Raw genomic sequence first — 22,019 nt, 5'->3', positions numbered from 1 at the left:
ACAACTGGTCTTCTCAGGCTTCTCTTCAAGTATCTCATAGTTTGAAAATATACTGGATGTCCCAAGCTTAAAATTACACCAAGACTTTTGGGACCCTCTTTATATTCACAGCTTTTATTTACTCAGCATGCAGCTGAGCTGAAAGATATGGGACCATTGATAAAATCAGGATGAAACCAGGAAATTAAATCTTCTTCTGTTATTCTAATTCATTTTGGTTTTTGTTTTTGTTGTTGTTGTTGTTTTGTTTTGGGGTTTTTTTTGTGAAGCAATCGGGGTTAAATGACTTGCCCAGGGTCACACAGCTAGTAAGTGTTAAGTGTCTGAGGTCAGATTTGAACTCAGGTCCTCCTGACTCCAGGGCTGGTGCTTTATCCACTGTACCACCTACCTGCCCCTATTCTAATTCATTTTGAAAGTACTTCTTTGGTTAAAGAAGGCCTAGTCTGATCTAATTATCAATAGAAAGTGACACTCCTCACATTAAAGTCATTTGGCTGATGAATCCCTCCTGGAACAAGTCTAGTACCCATGAGAGAAGGGAGCCAAGAATTTTGATCCCAAGATTGTAACTCGAAAGAAAATCTCTCATTTTATCCTTGAGTGCTGATGGCAAAAACATAGAACAAATTCTTGTCAGGGTGGCAAAAGTAAATAGTAACTTGAGGGCTAAGGGAGTACTTGAGAGCTTGATGGTTGTATACATGAGGTAAGAGGGGAGGAAGCAGGCTAAATCAGTGCTGATATGGGGGATAAAGGGCAAGGAGAGAAGATTTCTGTAAAGATAATGGTAGAAATATTAATAGATATGAAGCAAAATTAATAATAATAATAATAATAATAGTTTGTAATTGTATAGAATGTGAATAATTATAAAGAATTCACCCCTGAAGAGGGATGGAGGTTTAGGGGCCAATGCTGATGTTGGCATCAAAGTTCATAGACTTAAAGATGGAAGGAATATTAGAAGATTCACCTAGTTTAAACTGTCAGTTTCAAAGATAAGGAAACAGAGGCCCAGAGAAGCTGACTCACCTAAAGTCACCCAGTTAGTAAGTGGCAGACCAAGAATTTGAACCTAAGTCCTCAGATTCCAACTAAAGGGCAGCTAGGTAGTACAATGGATAGAGTATCAAGACTGGAGTCAGGAAGATTCATCCTTCAGGTCTCAGATACTTACTACCTGTGTGACCCTGGGCAAATCAACTTAGCCCTGTTTTCCTCAGTTCTGGCATCTGTCAAATGAGCTGGAGAAGGAAATGGCAAACCACTCCAGTATCTTTGCCAGAAAATCCCAATTGGGGGTCGCAAATACTTGGACATGACTGAAAAATGATTCAATGACAACAATCCATCATTCCAAATCTAACATTTTCCCCCACTATATCAGCAGAAAGGTGAGCGGATATAGAATTATAGGGTAGAGTTTCAGCCAATGTTGATAGGATAATTCCTAATGATGATGGACAGAAGCAGGGGATGGGAGGATAATTGAATAGAGTATTTGCTTCTCACACTCGATAAGTAGAGGAAGTAATGTGTGTAGTAAAACTAGTCCTAGATTTATGATGTAGGGAATAATTGGTTTGGGGTAACAAAATACAGCATGATTACTGTACCTGAGGCAAACAAAACAACCTCAGAGTCGCCAAATGAAGACAGGCACCATGACTCTAAGGCTGTAGCCAGGATACTTATTACCGAACATATCAATCCAATAGAATGCACTGAACATGGGTTTCAGTTAAAACTAGCTATGCCCTGCAAAGAATATTTTGTTCCTGTATTCATCATTGTGAGAGTTCTCATGTTATATTGTTTAAGTTGATTCCACTGAATAGATACATTGGCCATCTGGATGAAGCTGAGAGTATATATAAACTCAGGATCCTGAGATTAAGTTTGTCTTTTGTGCATGACTTGAGACCCTGCTCTTCTCATTTGTGACTCTGGCATTATGATGCTGGGGAAGTCAGTCTGTCTGGGCCTCAGGATCCTCCTTTGTAAAACAAAGGAGTTTGACTAGATGGCCTTTAATATCCCTTCCAGATCTAAACATGTGATTTTATGATACTGCAATCCAGTCTCCCATAAGATGGAATCCGAGAAGTTTCCCTTCCTTCACCCTACCTCAATACTTAGCATTATGCACACAGTCTTGGGGAAGAAGCAAACAGAATGTGACTCAACTTATCTATTGACATAAATACCAAATCTCTATTACCTTACAGCTGACCTGCCTCCTACTATCTTCAGGGAGACAACATTTCCTGATCCCCTGGAAGAGGGGAATAATGAGAGAAATCCTATAGAGAAGACAAAGAGGGGAAAATAATGATTATTGAATCCAGCAGAGAATTACAAAGGAAACCAGTTATAGTGAATTAAAAATTTATTTTTTTTCCATTGAAGTTCACACATCCTCTGAAATCTATATAGAGTCTGTGGACCCCAGGTTAATCTGCATGGAACCTAAAACCAGCAGATACTAGGATAAAAACTTATCCTTCTGTGAATATCATTGAAGGTGCGTTGACTGGCTGACCCAAATATTATTAGTGGGCATATTGTCAGAGTGGAGAAGGATGCAGGATGGGATGGTAAATTTAGAGCTAGGAAGGACTTAGGAATCCATCTAGTCCAACTCCATCATTTTTATTCATGGGAGGAAATTTTGCCAAAATGACACAAGAGCAGAACTAAGATTTGAACCTAGGTCTTTTGACCCTAATTCCAGCACTGTTCCCACTATAACATACTGATTTCTTATGATGGAATTATCTCAAGATCATCCAACTTTCTTTGTTATGACACAAAGAAAAAGAAAAAGAGGGGAAAAACCTGGTGACTTTAGTGACTTTCTCAAACAAGCTTCTCTCCTGGGAAGAGGCTGATCATCAGATATAAACATTCATGTTTTCTTAGCAGACATTTGAGAGACTATGATCATCCTAGTGACGTCTTACCATATCATTCCCCCTTTCGATAAACTGGTGGCTCCCTAATACCTCCAGGATCAAACATAAATGTCTTCATTTGGAATTCCAATTCCTTTCCAGCCTGGCCCTAATCTACCTTTCCAGCCTTGTTAAATGTTACTCTCATTCTTTCACTCCTCAGTTTATCCAAATTGACTTCATGTTCTTCACACTCTTTATTCCCTTATACAGGCTGTCCCATAAACCTAGAATGAACTTTTTCCACACCCCACCTCTTAAGTTCCCAAGCCTCTTCATAAGGCTTAGTTCAAATGCCACTTTTAAAAAAATAGTAATATAAAGACCGTTTTCAACATTCATTTCTATTAAGATTTTGAGTTCCAAATTTTTCTTCCTCCCTTCCTTCACCCCTCCACAAGATAGAAAGCAATCTGATATAGATTATATATGTAGAATCAAGCTCCACTTTCTACATGAAATGTCTTCTAATCATTCTAGCTACCAGGAACTTCCTTCTCAAACTTTTGGCTATTTTATATATGCATAACTATATACAGCTAGGTGACACAGTGGATAGAGTGCCAGGCCTGGAGTCAGGAGGATGACATCTTCCTGAATTCAAATATGGCCTCAAACACTTATTAGCTGTGTCACCATGGACAAGTCACTTACCCCTGTTTGCCTCAGATTCTTCATCTGTAAAATGTTCTGGAGAAGGAAATAGCAACTACTCCACTATCTTTGCCAAGAAAACCTCAAATGGGATCATACATGACAACTGAACAACAACAACAACAAATATGCATTTAGCTGATAGACTATAAGTTCCTTAAGGGATGTAACCGTTTATCTTTGTTTCTCCACTTCCTAGAGCCTTCCTAGAGCCTTGTCCAGCACCATAGTAGGTGCTTAATAACTATTTGTGGATGGACTGATTATCTCTGTATTTAAGTACTTTCGTTGCAAAGACTAAGAGTACATTGTTGACCTTACAACTTACAATAAGAAGGAGAACAGGAAAAAAGAGAATCTGCAAAGTCCAATCCTAAGCCTTTGGGTAAAACCAGAATAGGCTGAAGTTAGGCAGGCACCATAGTGTTCCAGGTGTGACTTAGGCTAGGAGTCAAATAGCACCATTCTCAAAAATCAATGACAAGCAACTAGAACATAAAAGCAAAGCTTAAAATTTTTACTAAAGATATTGTTCTCTTTTGCTCCAGTGTCTCTTCCTGCCTCAGTTTCTCTGTAGTTCTTTGGATCCTAGTTGGAATATGAAGCTTCATAGGCTTAGTTCTTACAGTTAAGCAAAACAAATAACTATATCTGGTAGAATATGAAATTTTATGTACTGGTAGTCCAACACCTCTCTAGGGAGACTTGAGAAATCCACTGAATCATCACTCCTCTGGTATCATGTTTTCATTTGCATTTATCTGAATATTAATGATTTGGGTACTTATTCATCTGTTGGATAGAAGCAGTGTGATGGAGTGGATAGAGAGCTGACCTTGGAGCAAGAAGACCTAGGTTCAAAACCAACCCCTGACCCTTTCAGTCTGCGTGAACCCACAGAAGTCATTTATTTATACTCTCAGCTCTTAGGAACCATAAGTTGCCAAGACAGTGCTTACCTGCACTGGTAGAAGGAATTTCCTCTTGAAGGAGTTCCCTGTACTAGTGAAACCACAGCTCTCATTCCTATGTAGATGGCCTCTGATATGCCTTCCAACTCCTTCCTGGATCTATGACTCCATGGTGCTATCCATGTGGCTGCTAACTGTTGGCATTCCTTCTTTTTAAAACCATTTGTTATTATCCCTTCACTCTGTTGTAAAATGCTTCTTGGCCTCATATATTGATGTCAGTCCCTTATAATTTCAGAAATCAGGGGCAGCTAGGTGGCAGAGTGAATAAAGCACTGGCCCTGGATTCAGGAGGACCTGAGTTCAAACCTGGCCTCAGACACTTAACACTTACTAGCTGTGTGACCCTGGGCAAGTCACTTAACCCCCCATTTGTGCCAAAAAAACAAACAAAACAAAACAAAAAAAAATCATCTAATCAACGTTTTTTTGTTTGTTTTTTAAAAGATCTTCTCTGTTTGGTTAAGCATTCAATGCTATACCCCTCAGGCCCTTTTCAGTGTGATGCATAGAAAAATGCTTTCAGAATTGAAGCACCAGGCTAGAATCCTGGCTCTGCCATTTTATGTGATATCTAACACTGGGCAAATCAGCCAGTCTTTCTGAACTTCAGTTTCTATATATGAAAAAATGAGTTTTAATTAAACAGAAATGTACTAAATGCCTAATGTGTGCAAGGCACTGTGTTAGGGCTAAATGAGATCATGAGCGTGAAGCCTCTTGTAAGTTTTAATGTGTTATAACAATAGCAGTTATTATTTTCAGAATCCTTGAGGCTGAAAGCAGCTCATGAACTGTTCAATGGGCCCTGTGCTGGGCCCCTGTTGAGTAGGCAGGAGTAAAACTGATTCAGTGACTGAGCAAAGAGCTCACTCCCAAAGACCCACCATGAGGAAATGGTTCTGACTGCTGTTCTCAGAGGTTGTTCCCAGAAGACCCCGCTTCCCGTAAAGTAGAAGAACATGATTGAGGAGAGTAAAATAGTATTAGTAAGGGAAGTGGTGCTAGGGCAGAAGGATGGGAAATAAAGGGATGGGGACTGGGGACAGCAGAAGGCAGGGCAGAGGGAGTAGGCACAAACATGTTTGTAAAACAACTCCATGAGCTGCTTATCTGTGAGTTCCATCAGGTGCTAAGTGAGACCTGATACCTGCCCCTACTTCTGTCTTGAAGACACAACAGGATGTGGTTTGACATTTGCTAGGTATTAACATCTGGGGTGCATGTGAAAATCCCTCCTTCTAACCACCCACTGAGCAATGACAGGAATCACACTCACCACTTCCTGCTCCCCCTCCCCTTCTGAGAGTAGCTAGCACCCTGATGGTAGAAAGAGAACCACGGTGGGGGAGAAGAGAGAGGTCCCCAGCAAGGGAAGTGGGTACCCCTGCCCCACGTGCAGCATTCTACCCCCTCCAACTTGCACAGATGCCAAGGGCAATACACAAAGCTATGGTGGGTACTGGAGAGAGAGAGAGAGAGAGAGAGAGAGAGAGAGAGAGAGAGAGAGAGAGAGAGAGAGAGAGAAATTGAAAACAGCTGCAATAACTGCTTTGACCCATTTAGAAACTCCCCAACAACTGCTCCACCACCACCACCCCCCACCCAAGGACTACATCCAAAAGTAGAATTAGGTGCCTTGGGGGAGGGGAGGAAAGGTTCTTCTCATTGGGATTCTCCAGAGACTTGGGATGACCTCTTGTGGGATATGTTATATAGGGATCCCTTTCCTATATAGGTTGGACAAGATGGCCATTGACATCCCTCCCAAAGTCAAAATTATGTGACACAGGAAACCTAAAACATCACTCCTTTGTCTGTCTCTTGGGATTTCTAATTAGAAAGACCCTTCTTCTCTGGGAGTTCCTGAGCCTTCTTTATCCCCCTTTCCCAGGTCATGTTTCAAAGGCAGCCACTCAGCCATGACCTAGCTTTCAAGACATCATCACCCCCACCATCATCATCATCATATAATGTTCACACACATATAGAATGTTACAGTTATAAATTGCTTTGTGCCTATTATCAAATTTAACCCTCACAGCTCTATGAAACAGGTGGTATAGTATTATTATCATCATTTTGCACATGAAGAAAATGACGACCTGAGAGGTTGAGGAACTTTACTAAAGTCACTGAGCTGGTAAATGGCAGGATTTGAAGTCAAACCTAACACTCAGACTTCAGTGACCTCAGTCCAGATATGTACCTATAAGGTGAAATGAGACAGCCTGTCTGGGATGCCGCATCTTCTTGTGTGTAAAGGGAATAGTAATACAACTAACAATTCACATTTCTATAGAGCACTGTGCTTTACAAAGCTAACTCAATAATAAATACATACACATGCATATAGACATAAATCCACATGCATATGCACATGCATACATATAGACATACATATTCACATATGTGCACACATATATATAAATATATATACCACATATATACATGTATGTTTACACATACATCTACATAGCACCAGAGCTTCTCTAGAAGGTGAAGGAACAAATACTTAGATTGATTTCCCAGAATCACAGTTGGCATTTTTATTGTTGTCTTTAATGCCTTTAAGCTCAGATAGCTGTTACAGAATCACAGAATTTTAAAGCTGGAAGGAACCTTGGAAATATCCTTGTGGAAATCCTTAATTTTACAAATTAGGAAATTGGGCCCCACAGAGCTCAAGTGATCTGCTCAAACTCACATAGCTAATCAATTGGCGTCAGTCTTGGCATTAGAACCAAGATCTTTGAAGTCCCAACTCAATATTCCACTGTACTACTGCTCAGTGAGGACATGTCTGAAGCTTGGAGTCCCAGAGTTCTTGGGAAGATCAGGAGAATGTATTCTTTATGTAGGTGTATTGGGGGGAGGTGGAGCGTGGTACAGTAAGGGGCATTAAGCAAAGTTTGTTGGCTTTGGATGACTGAGAGTTCTTCATCCTCTAGCCTGACTTTATCTGTTCCACATTATCTCCCAACATTTCCCAAAGGCAAACATTATTCCAGCTAATAGTAGTGTCATTTACCTTCACTTAACTGCAACATAGTTATTTCTATATCTTTCCTCTTGCTAGATCTCTTACCTTGGCCTGGAATATATTCCACCTAAATCTTCTTCCTCCTCCAGCCTCAGTTCAAATTCCCTCATAAAACCTTCAGGGATTTCTCTTAGGGGCTTTGATTCTTCCCTGTGCTTGCTTTATCTAGCATTGATAGGCAGTGTCACTGGATTTTGCACTGAATTACAGGTTTTGCATTTGTAGGACTTGAGGATCTTACATTTGGAGCTTGAAGGACCTTAGCAATTATCATTCCAACCCCCTGATGTAAGAGATGAGTAAGTTGAGACTCAGTGAGGTGATTTGCCACAGGTCAAAGAGTTATTAAACTGGGACTTGAATCTGTGCCTTCAGATTCCAAATCCAGTGCCCCTGTGCCTTATTGAATATTGGTTCATTTGTCTTCATCTTGTCCATACCTAACCTGTTTCGGAAGACCGATGAGCACATGCTCAGTGTTGTTTTAGACAGATCTACTTCTTTTACAACACCCACGGGGGCCTGAAACAAGCTAGGCACAAAGGAATGCTTTATCCATATCTTTCTAAAAATTTTATTTTCATTTCCAAATTATTTCCCTGCCATCTCTATAGATACTAGTAATGGCAGAATAAAAGATGTGTTTGGCTTGTTACTTTTGCCTCCCTGTTACTGCTTTTTCTGAATGTCTTAAATTAAGAGGAAGAAAAGATTATTTAGTATGAAATTGTACTTTGGGTAAATGGCATAACTTAAAACCAGAACCTATTTTAAGCATTCTCATGCCCCCTCTTGGAAAGGAAGAGTATAACGTGTAAGTCAGCTTTCTGTTAAGGAAGGAGACAAAGGGCCAAAGGGATTGAATGTTCACTTGCAAAGGCTAGCCAGAAATACGTATTCATTGCTCATGTATGCCCTTCTTCCCGCAGAGCCATCTACCTCGTTTCCAGTCTCTCCTTAAATTTAAAACATTTTTTCCATGAAGCTTTTACTTTACAGAGTGAAGCTTATTTTCCATCCTTATCCTATGCCATCTCCCTCTTGGCACTATCTGCTTCTGTGGTCCGTTACTTCCTTTCTTTTTTTTCCCCTCTAATCCCCCTTCTCATTTCCCTTCCTTCTCTTCTTCTTCTTCTTCTTTTTTTTGAACAATTAGAGGGAGAACTAGATCTTTGTCCCAGGTTCACTCGATCCTCACCCTGTATAAGGATATCATCTCTACCTCTTCCAACCAATTCAGGCCTCCTCTGGGACATCCTTAAAGGACCTATCTGTTAGAATTAGGTGAGCATTTGTTAATCTGGAATTTCAAATGCCTCTTTCCTAAAGATTAAATTTTAGGATTAAGACATTACTTACAATTTGGCTAGAAACCCCATTTTTGTAAGAGTTCTGCCTTAAACTCTATCAGGGAACTACATCAGACCAGAAACTATCTTGAGGAAAAAGAACAAGGAAAGAAAGGGAAGATGGTGAATATATGTAATGACTATATAAGAAAGGATTATCTGCAAAATGGAGGAAAAGGAGTATGTGGGGCCATGTGTGTTGGCGGGTTAGGGACTTCTCAGGTTCATGACAAGGGTGATGGCATGAGCTAACAAGCTTGATCATAAACTGAGGTTCAACATGGGTAAGACAATATTCCTATCTATATGCTGACTGACCCGCTCCCTCTACATTTTCTTTTTTCCTCTTGTTATGGGAGGATTATGGGCCCCAGTTACCTCAACAGTTGTCTGGAGAGGTCAAGGAACTTTTTCCTTGAAACCTCAGGATTTTTCCCTTGAAATCAAGTAGGCCTCTCCTTGAGCTCAATCAAGGACATACACACCCCAAAAAGATAAGCAGCACCAGATGGAACTGAGGATGCTCAAGGACCACCACCCAGCATGCCAATCCTCCTGACTACCTGGATGAGGTAATCCTGTTGGGAGAGACTGCAGGAGGAGAAGACCACCTGGAACCGCCCACTAGCAGACTGCCCTGACCCATCAGGACAGAGTTAACGCCCATCACCTGATTGCTCACGAACCCCTGCCCAACCCCGGAGAACCCCCAGCCCCTTCCTTACCCAAGCCATCTGAACCCTATAAAAGGGTGCTCCCCGAGCTAGTCGGGGAGGAAAGCATTTTGTTTCTCCAAAACCTTCCTCCCGGCCAGTTTCTCTTGTACCCCAATAAGCCTGTTCTTTTATTCCTAATTAGGACTTGCGCGAGTGTATAATTCTTTACAGAGGAATCCTAAGGACCCATGTGCTTTCTCCCCATATCACTCTTTTCTTCCTTGCCTCTTTCTTCCTGGATTTCTCCATGCTAACCCTTCCCATCTGCAAACATTATTACTGAGCTTATTATCCTTACTCATTTCTCTAGAGAGATGAGCCGAAAAGTTAGTTACAGAAGGAACAGAAAGGTGTGTCTTATTTTTTCATCAGATTCAGTCCCTGTGGTCGTGAGGGAGAAGAAATTAATATCACTATGGGGTCTGGTAGGGCCCTTATAGGGGATCCAGAAGTATTGTCAGGACCTAGAGGAAAGGAAAGGTTTTTGCACAGCTATCTGCCTCACTCAGTTCAGTGTGAGGCTCCAGGCACAGAAAAAGAAACCCGAGTCAGTGACAAGGAGTTTCTGGGAGCTGAGCTGGATATGACCCTTCCCAGATCGTGAGCCTGAGAAACGCTGGGACATATTCTCCTCCTGATCCTTGCTTATAGAGTAGTATAACAGCTGCAGAACCCCACCTAGGGGCTGATGATACCAGTAAAGATTGGGTTCTGATGTCCCAGTTTCTGTGGAGCACTCCAGGAAAAGCTGGCTCCCTGCAATCTGTAGCTTCATGGCCGGCCATTGGTGGATTTTCTGAGCCCCAACACCAGCCTCTGTGGAAAATGTGAAAGACTGAGCATAGATGAGACAACTTAGTCAAAACCACTTCCCAACCCTCTAGGGACAGAGGCCAGCAAGCAGGAGGGTCCTGAGGATGTCCAGAGATGATGGAGTGCAGGGGTCAGGGAAAGGGGGAAGCTGAGGTACTGAGCTGGACACTGAAGAGATTGAGAGAGTGAGGGAGCAGAAGACGATGGTGGAGGGACTTAGTAGGAGACGATCTATATTCTTTTTGGGGCCCCTGGATCAGCAGATAGAAAACCTGGGCTTTAGGACGATCCAGGACCTAAACACCTTCTAGAAAGAGAAAGAAAAAGAAAGAAAAGAAAGCTCTAAGATTCCAAGACTGAAGGAGGGAGTGCATTGTGGGGAGAGGTTCTCAGTGCCAGAGAAGGGATTTTCACAATGAGAAAACAAAGTGGGGCTCTTACCTAAGACCGTGGACAGGAGAAGGCACAAAAGAAAATACATAACTGCAGCTCAATCTTCAACTGAGCCTGTGACCTAGAAATCTCCTCCCCCCTTTACAGGGATGAGGGCAGGCTCCTCTCTTGGGATCTAGCCAGAAAAAGGAAGTTGGAAAGTGACACTCTTTGAGGGGAGGTGGGGCTGGTCTCCTATAAGAATACCTGTGCTTAATCACTTCTCCCTATATAGAATGTCCTAAGTGTGTTATACCTTCAATAAAATTTGATGAATGTTGGGGCAGCTAGGTGACACAGTGGATAAAGCACCGGCCCTGGAGTCAGGACTACCTGAGTTCAAATCCGACCTCAGACACTAACACTTACTAGCTGTGTGACCCTGGGCAAGTCACTTAACCCCAATTGCCTCACTAAAAAAAAAAAAAATTGATGAATTTCTTCTGGGTATGAATATACAGCAAATGGTTCCTTATTAATGGGTAAACATTAATAAAACTTTAATAGTAAGGTCATAGACTTTGAGAGATGAACCATATTCAAGCCTTAAGGGGGAAGGGAGGGAATTAGTTGACTGCAGGAGATAAAATGCAAAGTGAGACCATTGTAGCAGCAGTGTTTGACCTGAATGGAAAGCTGAAAAGAGCAGAATTACATTATATCTGGTGCCCTCAGTAAGCGAAGTTTCTGGGACTAGGAAAAGTACCTTCCCAGTGAGGCAAGTAGGTCTCTAGATAGCTAGCTTTATCCTGCCACCCACTCCTGCCTCAGGCATCTTGTTGTTTGTTATTATTTGTCCTTGTTCTCAGGACAAGGACATTGGGAGGTGATGTCACTGACTTAAAGTGAATTGGATTTAAGCTAGGGAGGGCTGTGCAGTAACCAGCCTCACTCTCTCCTCCAGAGCCATCTGGGTCCAGTGGCAAGATATACATGAGGATGACAGGAGATGGCCCTGGATGTTTAAGGCAATTGGGGTTAAATGACATGTGCAGGGTCACACAGCCAGTAAGTGTCTGAGCATCTATGCTGCAGGCATTGGGCAGAATAAACTTCCTTAATGTCATGGGAGGATTATGGGCCCCAGTTACCCCAACAGTTCTCTGGGGAGTTCAAGGAACTTTTTCCTTGAAACCTCAGGGGTTTTCCCTTGAAATCAAGTAGGCCTCTCCTTAAACTCAATCAAGGACACACACACACACACACACACACACACACCCAATGGACATAAGCGGCACCAGATCGAACTGAGCATGCTCCAGGACCACCACCCTACATTCCAGTCCTCCTAAGCACCTGGATGAGGTAATCCAGGAGAAGACCACCTGGAGCTGCCCATCAGCAGACTGCTTAGACCCATCAGGACAAAGTTGACACCCACCACCAGATCGCTCACGAGGGATTTCTCCTACCCCAGCGCAAGGCGGGAAGACCACCAGCCCCTCACCCAGTAAGAGACTCTTACCTACCCCATCTAACCCCTATAAAATGGCGCTCCTCGAGCTAGTCGGGGGGGAAAGCGTTTTGTTCAGGCAAAACCTTCCTCCCAGCCGGTTTCTCTTGTACCCCAATAAACCTGTTCTTTTATTCCTAATTAGGTCTTCTGCGAGAGTGTAATTCTTTACAGAGGAATCCTAAGGACCCACGTGCTTTCTCCTATCCGTTTCTCCCCCATATCATTAAGATGAGAGATAAAAGCTTGCTGTTTGAATATAGAATTTAGAGCTGATGGCCTCATTGAGGCATCTATATGCTTTTATTAAACTCATTAAGTCACTAATCTGTCTTTCTATCTCTGCATAAAGTCTTAAATAATTAGGAAATGGCACAGGGACTAGGGCAAAAACAAGTTTACCTAAATAGGAGGAGACGTACAAACTCAATCTCAGAGAATACTCCACACCAAACTGTAAACTTATGTGGGAAATGTGGGCTCCTCTCAGTGGATTGGAGCTGTCTGGGAAGATAATTACAGGTGATTTAATGTCTGGGAGGTAGACACAGGTTCACCTGTGGAATTGATTAGAATAAAAGCAGGTAAATGTCTGCCTCCCTACCCCCTGCCCCCCAAGAAAAACAAAATCACATGAGATTCAGGGAAATCCTAGGCTGGTCATGTAGGGTAGGAGTTTGAAGAATTGTCCCTGTGTTGTCTCCCCTTTTGGCTACACTGTGTTCTGATTGGCTATGTTTTTTTGTTTGTTTATTTGTTTGTTTGTTTTTGAAGATTGTATTTGGGGAAGAAGGGGAGGGGCCAGTCACATTAAGAGAAAAAACGGCCCTTGAGCCTCCATTTTGTTGCTCATTTCACTAGGAAATGGCCAGTTCTTGGGAGAAGAAGCTTTTTGACACACCTCCAACACTGAGTTTCAGAAATTTTTCAGTACTATTTCTCACAACTAACCAAGAGAGAGTGATAGCAACTGAAGTTGGGTCTGTCAGGGAGGTTCATACAAGCCTGCTAATTATCCCAGAGTGCCCTCTGCTGTTATACCATATACTTGATAGGTGGGACTGAGCATCCATTGATAGAATTTAAGGAATCTAAGATTTAATACCCCTTATTGCACATGGAATAATGGAGAGTGGCAATAGGAAAGAAATGGGGGCAGAGGTGGGGAAGAAGGGGAGGTAGAGGAAAAGAGGGTGAGGCAGAGAACATACACAATAGTGTAAGATGAATATTACAATTCAATAGAAAGTTTGTAACTCATGTGATGCCAGGCATATATAATAGGACTGGTAAACCCCTACTTGGGCTAAGGAAAAAAAGGAGTTTGATGTAAGAATGAGGAGAGGGAGAACTGGGGGTGATGTACAAGATTCTGTAAGTTGCATAACAGGGTCAATCAAAGAGTGAAGACATTCATAGAGAGGATGTGATATGCACATGATGGCTAGTTACACAGACACTGTGTGGGACAATTATGGATTTGAGTCAGATTAAACTCTGAGGATGGAGTATGAAAGATACCTAGCCCCCCCTTCCCCGAATAGCTAGCCTCTCTCTTTGCTTAAAAGTTAATTGCTTGTCAAATTCTCACTGTCTCCTTTAAGTTTTATTGTTGAGATAATGGACTTGGGACAGTTCTGTAAACTTTGCGGATGGGGTCTGGGAGATATACAGTCCCCCAGTAAGTTTCATTACTTGTCACAGTTCTACCAATTAGCACTATTTACTTTACTTCTGCTTAGTTCCCACATGCCAGCTACACCTTAGTTTATGGCCTGTAATAAAAATCGTGTCTCTGAATAGTCAGCTTACTCCCCTCTCACATGTCAGAATCCCAGTCCCTGTCATGGATTAATTGCAGTCAGATAAGAGAGTGATTTCTGCCTCCCTCTTTCTTTGACATTCCTCAGACTTGTGCCCCTTCCCCTTCTCCCCTTTGTTCTTGGACATGTCTCCATACATGGATCATGAGCTGGGTACGCATGCTGGGTGAGACAGGATTGGATGTTGGATTGTGAGCTCATCCACCCTAGGTGTACGTGGGGACAGGCCTTTTCAAGATTACTATAAAAACCTAAAAGATTGGGCCTATCTTTGCAAGACTTCAATGTGTAATTGGGTTTTGCCCGTCCTCATGAGGATGTAATAAATCTGTCTCTGCTTGACTTGGTGGTCTCCTCCAGTTATTTGGGTAAACTGAGGCAGTTTGTCCCAACAGACACTGAGGTGCTTATACAAATATATTGTCCTCATTGACCATCAGACTAGACCTCTGAAAGCCAAATATTTGAAATATTTCCAATAAGCCATCATGATAGCTGGAGGTTCTCAGGCCATTGTTTGTGAGAATGATTGTTCTTGAGTCCTTTGCTATAAGCATTGTAAATGTAGACAAAATACTTCATTTATCTCTTTTAAAGGGCAGCTAGGTGACTCAGTGTACAGAGCACCAGGTATGGAGTCTGGATGACGACTCTTCTTCCTGAATTCAAATCCAACCTCAGATATTTACTAACTCCATGACCCTGGGAAAGTCACTTAACCTAGTTTGTGTCAGTTTCCTCATCTGTAAAATGAGCCAGAGAAGGAAATGGCAAACCATTCCAGCGTCTTTGCCAAGAAAACCCCAAATGAGGTCATAAAGAGTCTGAAATAACAACAAATCTCTTTTAAAATCTTATTTTAGACCGTTTTCATGTGTTTAAATCTCTATTCTTGTAAACTTGGATTGTAAAAACTCCCTTCCTAATTAAAGTTGTGAGAAACAAATTGTAAAAGTTGCAGAGAAACTGCTAAGAGAAGTGTTTAATGGACAAAATTAAACCATGTGTACAGATTACAAAGATAGGCCAGATGGAAACAGGCAGGAGAAAGTTATCCTGAAGGGAAAAAAGATAAGCAAAGCTGGAGAAGTGATTCAATGGAGAGAAATGAATCAAGATGTCAGAACCGGAAGGGGTCAACAAAATACCCTTTGCGTCTCCTTTACCAAGATAACTAACAAGGAGTTTTCTAGTCTCCTGGAAGATCTTGAATAAGAAGATACTGAGTCATCTCACATGTCTTTGGGGTAGCTTTAATTGTTACAAAGTTTGTTTTGGTTTTTTCCTTTAAATCTAGCCAGAACTTGCATCTTTGAAACTTCTACCCAGTGATTCTGGATCTGTCCTCTGGGGCCAATAAGAACTGATTTAATCCTATGAAATCCAGCCTCAGATACTTAGGAAATGGCAAACCACTCTAGTGTCTTTGCCAAGAAAACCCCAAATAGGGTCACGAAGAGTTGGCATGTGCACTGAAACTCTATTATGTCTTGTTCACTATCCCTACACAGTCAGTTGACCTCCTTTGTAGATCATAAATATCTTGGATAATGTACATTTTGCTCCTCCTTACATGTTAAGCCCAGATCTTTCTCAATCTCATAAACCATGAGAGCTATTACAACGTTAAGAAACCCTTTGTAGCTACATCCACTCAAAACCATAGTCCGTGATACTATATCAATGTTCCTTTTATGAGACCAACCAGAGGACATATTGTAGTTATTTGATTGTGTCTTTAGTTATGCTTCTTCATGACCCTGTGGACAAGTCCATGTCAAAGATACTGAAGTGGTTTGCCTTTTCCTTCTCCAGTGTGTCCCTATTTTACAGATGAGGAACTTAGGCAAATAGGGTTAAGTGACTTGTCCAGGGTCACAGAGCAAGTAAGTGTCTGAGGCCAAATTTGAACTCAGATCTTTCTCACTCCAGGGCTGGTATAGTATCCATTGTACCACCCATCTACCCCAAAGAATGTATTGTTGTTCAGTCATTTGCAGTCTTGTCCAACTTTATGTTGGATTTTTATTGGCAGAGATAATGAAATGGTTTGCTATTTCCTTCTCCAGCTCATTTTATAGATAAGGAAACTGAGGAAAACAGGGATTAAATGACTTGCCTAGGGTTACATAGCTAATAAGTGTCTGAAGCCAAATTTAAACTCAGGAAGATGAGTCTTCCAGGTCTGTCATTCAAACACTGTACCACCTAACTGCTCAAAGGACATTCACAGCAAAAGATATGTCTTTAAACAGCAAAATAAATGCCAAAGAAAATTTCCCACATAGTCACAGGGGTGCATCCTCCCACAAATCTCCACAGTGCCAGTGGGAAAGGGACCATGTGTGGATAACATACATGTCCAGGAAACATGCACAAAAGAATATGTGTAGCCAGGGCCACCCTTTCCTAGGCCTATATCTCAACTGGAGGTCTTTTTTCACCTCCATCACTGCTGCTGTCTGCTTCTCCCATCCAGCTAATGATAAGCTATTTTCTTCTCTATGCTGCTGGTCCTCTGTAATGCCATAGCCAAGCTAGTTTCTTCAGGTCCTCTGCTGCCCTCTATGGGACACTGCTGATTTAAGGTTGAATTACAGATGCTACAGAAAGGAGAAAAGGTTTATGATCTTTTGTCCACAACCCAGCTTTATTTCCTTCTTACTGATTGATTGATTGGTTGATTGGTCGATTGATGACTCACACATACAGCTATACCCAGCCAGAAAACAAAAGCCGGCAGAAGCCCTCTGATTTATATTGTCTATATTTTGAATTGTTTTGTTTCTACATCAAGCAGAAACTGTTTCTCAAGCTAAGCCTGGTCTTTGAATGTGGGAAGAAAGCTCTTTCCAACTACCAGCATGCCCCTGCTCATTCATGGGATCCATGTAAATCACCTCAGGAATTTCACTTACTAAGACTAGAGTATGAAGGTAGAATACATGAATTGTTGTTGTTGTTTTGTATACATGTCAGCAATAAAATTGATAGTGTCTTATACATATAAATCATCACTGGTAATACTTCACATCCTACTTATCCCCAAATGCATCGCTTTGTGCCCTGTTCAATTGCAACTTTGATTTTAAGAAATTGTGGGGCTTTATGATTTATAACCAGTCAGCATCACTAGGTAATATTAGGATTAAAAAGATAGGGTTTTGTGCCAATAGGTAACTTGGAGTCATTGCTGTCATTTAATGAGTTATATTAGTTTAAGAATCTTTTTGTCTGTTTCACTTTCTTACATAATATGGATAAGATAAAACAGTAACACCACAGTTCCCAAAGACAAAGATCATACTCTAAACAGTTTGAAACTCTCAGAACTTTTGCATCGCTGTTATGAAATCTAGAGCCCAGCTTCTGAAACTGTGGGTTAAGAACCCATATAGGGTCACATGATTGAATGTGGGGTTGCAAAAAATTGGCAATGGCAAAAGGTTTCTGTATATCTATTTTATATACCTATTATACCCCGGGTCACATAAAATTTCTTGGGCAAAAAGGGGTTGCAAGTGGAAAAAATTTAAGAAGCCCTGATCTAGAGGATATAACATTAATAAGTTATTCAATTGTCGTTGACATTCAGTCATGTCCAATTCTATGTGACCCCCATGGACAAAGTCAAGGGGGTTTTCTTGGCAAAGATACTGAAATGATTTGTCATTTCCTTCTACATTGTGTTACCATTTTGTAGATGAGGAACTGAGGCAAATAGGGGTTAGGTGACTTTGGACTTTGTGTCCAGGGTCACAAAACTAATAAGTGTCTGAGACTGGATTTGAACTCAGCTCTTCCTAACTCCAAGCCTGGTGCTTCTAGCTGTGCTTTAAATGGTAAGTTGTAATTGTTCAGTCATTTTTCAGTTGTGTCTGACTCTTCATGATCCCATTTTGGGTTTTCTTGGAAAGGATACTGGAGTGGTTTTTCATTTCCTTTTCTAAACTAATTTTATAGATGAAAAAACTGAGGCAAACAGGTTAAGTGACTTGTCATACAGCTAGTAAATGTTGAAGGCCATATTTGAATTTAGGAAGATGAGTCTTCCATAACTCTTCCCCTGGCATACTATGCACTGTGTCATCTAGCTGCAGTTTGTAAACCTTCATTATTTAAAATTTAGCAAATATTCATTGAACCTATACTATGGGTGAGGACTACTTACCTTTTTACTTTATTTCCTGCCATGAAAATTTACCATCTTCAATCTACTAGTGTTTACCATGAACATAAGTTTTCAAAATGATCTTATATTGATTCACCTAATGATTTTCACCAAAGAATTCTTGAAACAAAATTCAAATGTGACCTCTGATCTAGAATTGTTTTTAAAAATCTTAGGTTAATGGAAAGACTTACGTGAACTAATGCTGAGTGAAATGAACAGAACCAGGAGAACATGTACACAGTATCAACAACATTGTGTGATGATCAACCATGATAGACTTAGCTATTCTCAGTGATACAATGATTCAAGATAATTCCAAAGGACTCAAGGTGGAAAATGATCTCCACATCCAGAAAAAAGAACTGTAGAATACGAATGCAGATTGAACCATACTGTTTCTATTTTTTTGTTTTGTTTTGTTTTTCTTTTTTGAGGTTTTCCCCTTTTCTTCTGATTCTTCTTTCACAGCATGACTAATGTAGAAATATGTTTAATGTGATTGTACATATATAACCTACATCAGATTACTTGCTGCCTTGGGGAAGGAAGAGGGAGGAGAAGGAAGGAGAAAAAATTGGAACTAGAAATCTTATAAAAACAAATGTTGAAAACTATCTCTACATGAAACTAGAAAATAATAAAATACTTTTGTGATAAAAATAAATATCTTAGCTTAAATTCAAATGCAGCATTGCTTAGTAAGATAGCATTGTTTCTGACCACAGTCTGCAAATATTTTTCTCTTCCATAACAAATTTATTGAAATTGAGTTTCTTAAGTTATTCCCAGTATGGATACACTTTACTAAAATCTGTTTTCATTGTTCACATTCATTTTCAGTGTCATGCTAACATCAGTCCACTATACCCAGACATTACTGCTTCAGTGACATAGAAAATGAAAACTAGATGAAGTTGCTGACTTGTGCAAAAGTGGGAATATGATGCACAAACACTGAATTCATTACCGTGTTCAAAGGAACTGAAACTTGTTTTATAACTGTTTGTTTATAACTTGTTTTATAACTTCCTGAGAAGTCAATAGTGTAGTTATGGACTATGAGCTCTTTAGGCAAAAAGCAATTCATAAGTCTATTGAACAAAGGCTCCATTTTCTACCACTACTCAACAACTTAAGGCCTTCTGAAGATTCGTACAAAAGTGTATTCATTTTTGTATTCTAAAGCATCGTTTGCATATGTAGCAATATTTCTGAGTTCTGGCAAAGTCCCTTGGTATTAAATGAACATTTCCTATTTATATTTCTGTTTACTGTTGTGTTTGTATTTCAGGGTTTCCATCCAGCTGTGGTCTTTTCATCAAGAATGCTTTAAAGTCTTCTATTACATAAAAATCCATTTTCCTACCTTGCTGGACCACATTCTGTTTTTCTGGGTAATTTATTCTTGGTTGTAAAGCTATGTCTTGTGTAATTTGGAATATTATATTTCATAGGCTCTGATGCTTCATGTTGTTAGTTGCTAAATTTTAGTTGACCCCCTGATTGTAGTTTCTCAGTACTAGAACACTTTCTGGTTGGGTGCAGTATTTTTTTTCTGGAAAATCCATATTTTGGCTATAAGCTTTCTGGGAGTTTTCACTTTGGGTTTTTTTTTAGAAGGTGATTGGTGGATTGTTTCTTCCATTTTCACTTTAGCCTGCTGTTATAATATGGCTGTACAGATTTCTTTCATGATTTCTTAAAGTATGATATCTAGGCTTTTATTTTTGTTATATAAAACAATGATTTTTAAAATTAATTTTAATTAATCTGGGGGGGCAGAGCTAAGATGGCAGAGAGAAGCCAGCAAGCTGCTTGAGCTCTCCTTTGGTTCCCTCAAAAAGAACATTATATCAAGCCTCTAATAGGATTCTGAAACTACAGAACCTACAAAAAGACAGAGAGATACAATCTTCAAACCTGAGATAATTTTAAAGACTTCAGGAAAGATCAGTCTCACTCAGGCGGGGGGGGGGGGGGGGAGAGAGCACAGCACACCTCAGCACAGTGCAGCATGGAGGTCAAGACAAGTCAGCAGGAAGTGATAGGCCACAGCAGAGCGACTGAGGCCCCTTGATCTTGGCTCGGTGGGCTGGGGGCTCAGCAGGCCAGTGGTGAGATCCACCAGCACCACCTGAGAGGACAGGCTGCCAGTTAGGGGGCCACCCGCAGGATGGGAACAACCAGGCCTGGCCATGCCAGCGTGCACTGGGAGGAAGCACAGGGAGCAAGCCCAGGGCAGTGAGAAATCAGCAAGCCATAGAGGCCTCAGAGTAGAAAGCCAGTAACACAGCCCATATCTCCCAGCACAAGAAGCTGGAAATAGTGACCCTACTGCCCAAGGAGTAGATATCAACTTAAAAAAAAAATAATAAGCTGCAATATGAGTAAGACACAAAAAAGAGCTCTCACCATTGAGAGCTTCTGTGTCAATAGGGAAAAGGCAAACACAAACTCAGATGAGGACAATACTCTCAAATTGCCTACATGTGAAGCCTCAAGAGAGAAGATGAATTGGTCTCAAGATCAAAAAGCCTTCTTTGAAGAGCTCAAAAAGGATTTAAAAAATCAATTGAGAGAGGTAGAAGAAAAAATGGGGAGTGAAATAAAAGCAAAACAAGAAAATTATGAAAAAAGAACCAGCAGATTGGAAAAGGAAGCACAAAGATTGACTGAAGAAAATAATTCCTTTAAAAATTCAATTGGCCAAATGGAAAAGGAGGTTGTGATGTTTAAAATCTAAATTGTGGTTGCCTTAAATTAGAAACTTTAGCACCAGTCCTTGGGCATTAAACATTTATTAAAGCATACAGATATTCCCATGGAGTTCAGAAAGTTAAGAAAAAAGCCTATTTAGCCTAGAGTTCCAGCCTGGTCTGGTCTGGTCTGGTCTGGTTCTTCCTCAAGTCCTCTGACACAAACCTGCTTCAATCATGAACTCTCTAGCAAGCTGATTGTGGAAGCTTTTTATAGGTCTGGAACAGAGGCTGTCCCTACACACGCTTCAAGCTGATTGGTTGGCGTCATCCAAATCCATTGGTTTTGAAGGTGTTCTCAAGTTGAGTTCACAGTCTAGCTTCTGAGAACAATACCTTCTTAAGGGATAGCCAGGTGTGATTACAATCCAATTAACTTGAAGTAGGCTTAATTAGCAGTCAATCACTCTCACTTGATTCAATCAGTATAGATTAATCTCCAGGTGGGTCTTTGAGTATCTGCTAAATCCCATTATTTCATCACAAGGTGCATAATCTGACTGAATAAAACATTGCATTAAAAATTTGAATTAGACAGTTGGAAGCTGATGATTCTATGAGGCACCAGCAAGCAGTCAAACAGAATCAAAAGAATAAAAAAATAGAAGAAAATGTGAAATGCATCATTGGAAAGACAACTGACCTGGAAAACAGATCCAGGAGAGACGATTTGAGAATTATTGGACTGCCTGAAAGCCATGATCAGAAAAAGAGTCTAGACACCATATTCCAGAAAATTATCAAGGAGAACTGCCCTGATATTATAGAATCAGGGGATAAAATCATCATTGAAAGAATCCACCAATCACCCCCTGAAAGGGACCCCAAAAGCAAAACTCCAAGGAATATTGTAACCAAATTCCAGAATTATCAGGTGA

The sequence above is a fragment of the Dromiciops gliroides genome, chromosome 5 (assembly GCF_019393635.1).
Source record: "Dromiciops gliroides isolate mDroGli1 chromosome 5, mDroGli1.pri, whole genome shotgun sequence".
Lineage (NCBI taxonomy): Eukaryota > Metazoa > Chordata > Mammalia > Microbiotheria > Microbiotheriidae > Dromiciops > Dromiciops gliroides.
Note: the sequence above shows the minus strand (reverse complement) of the source record.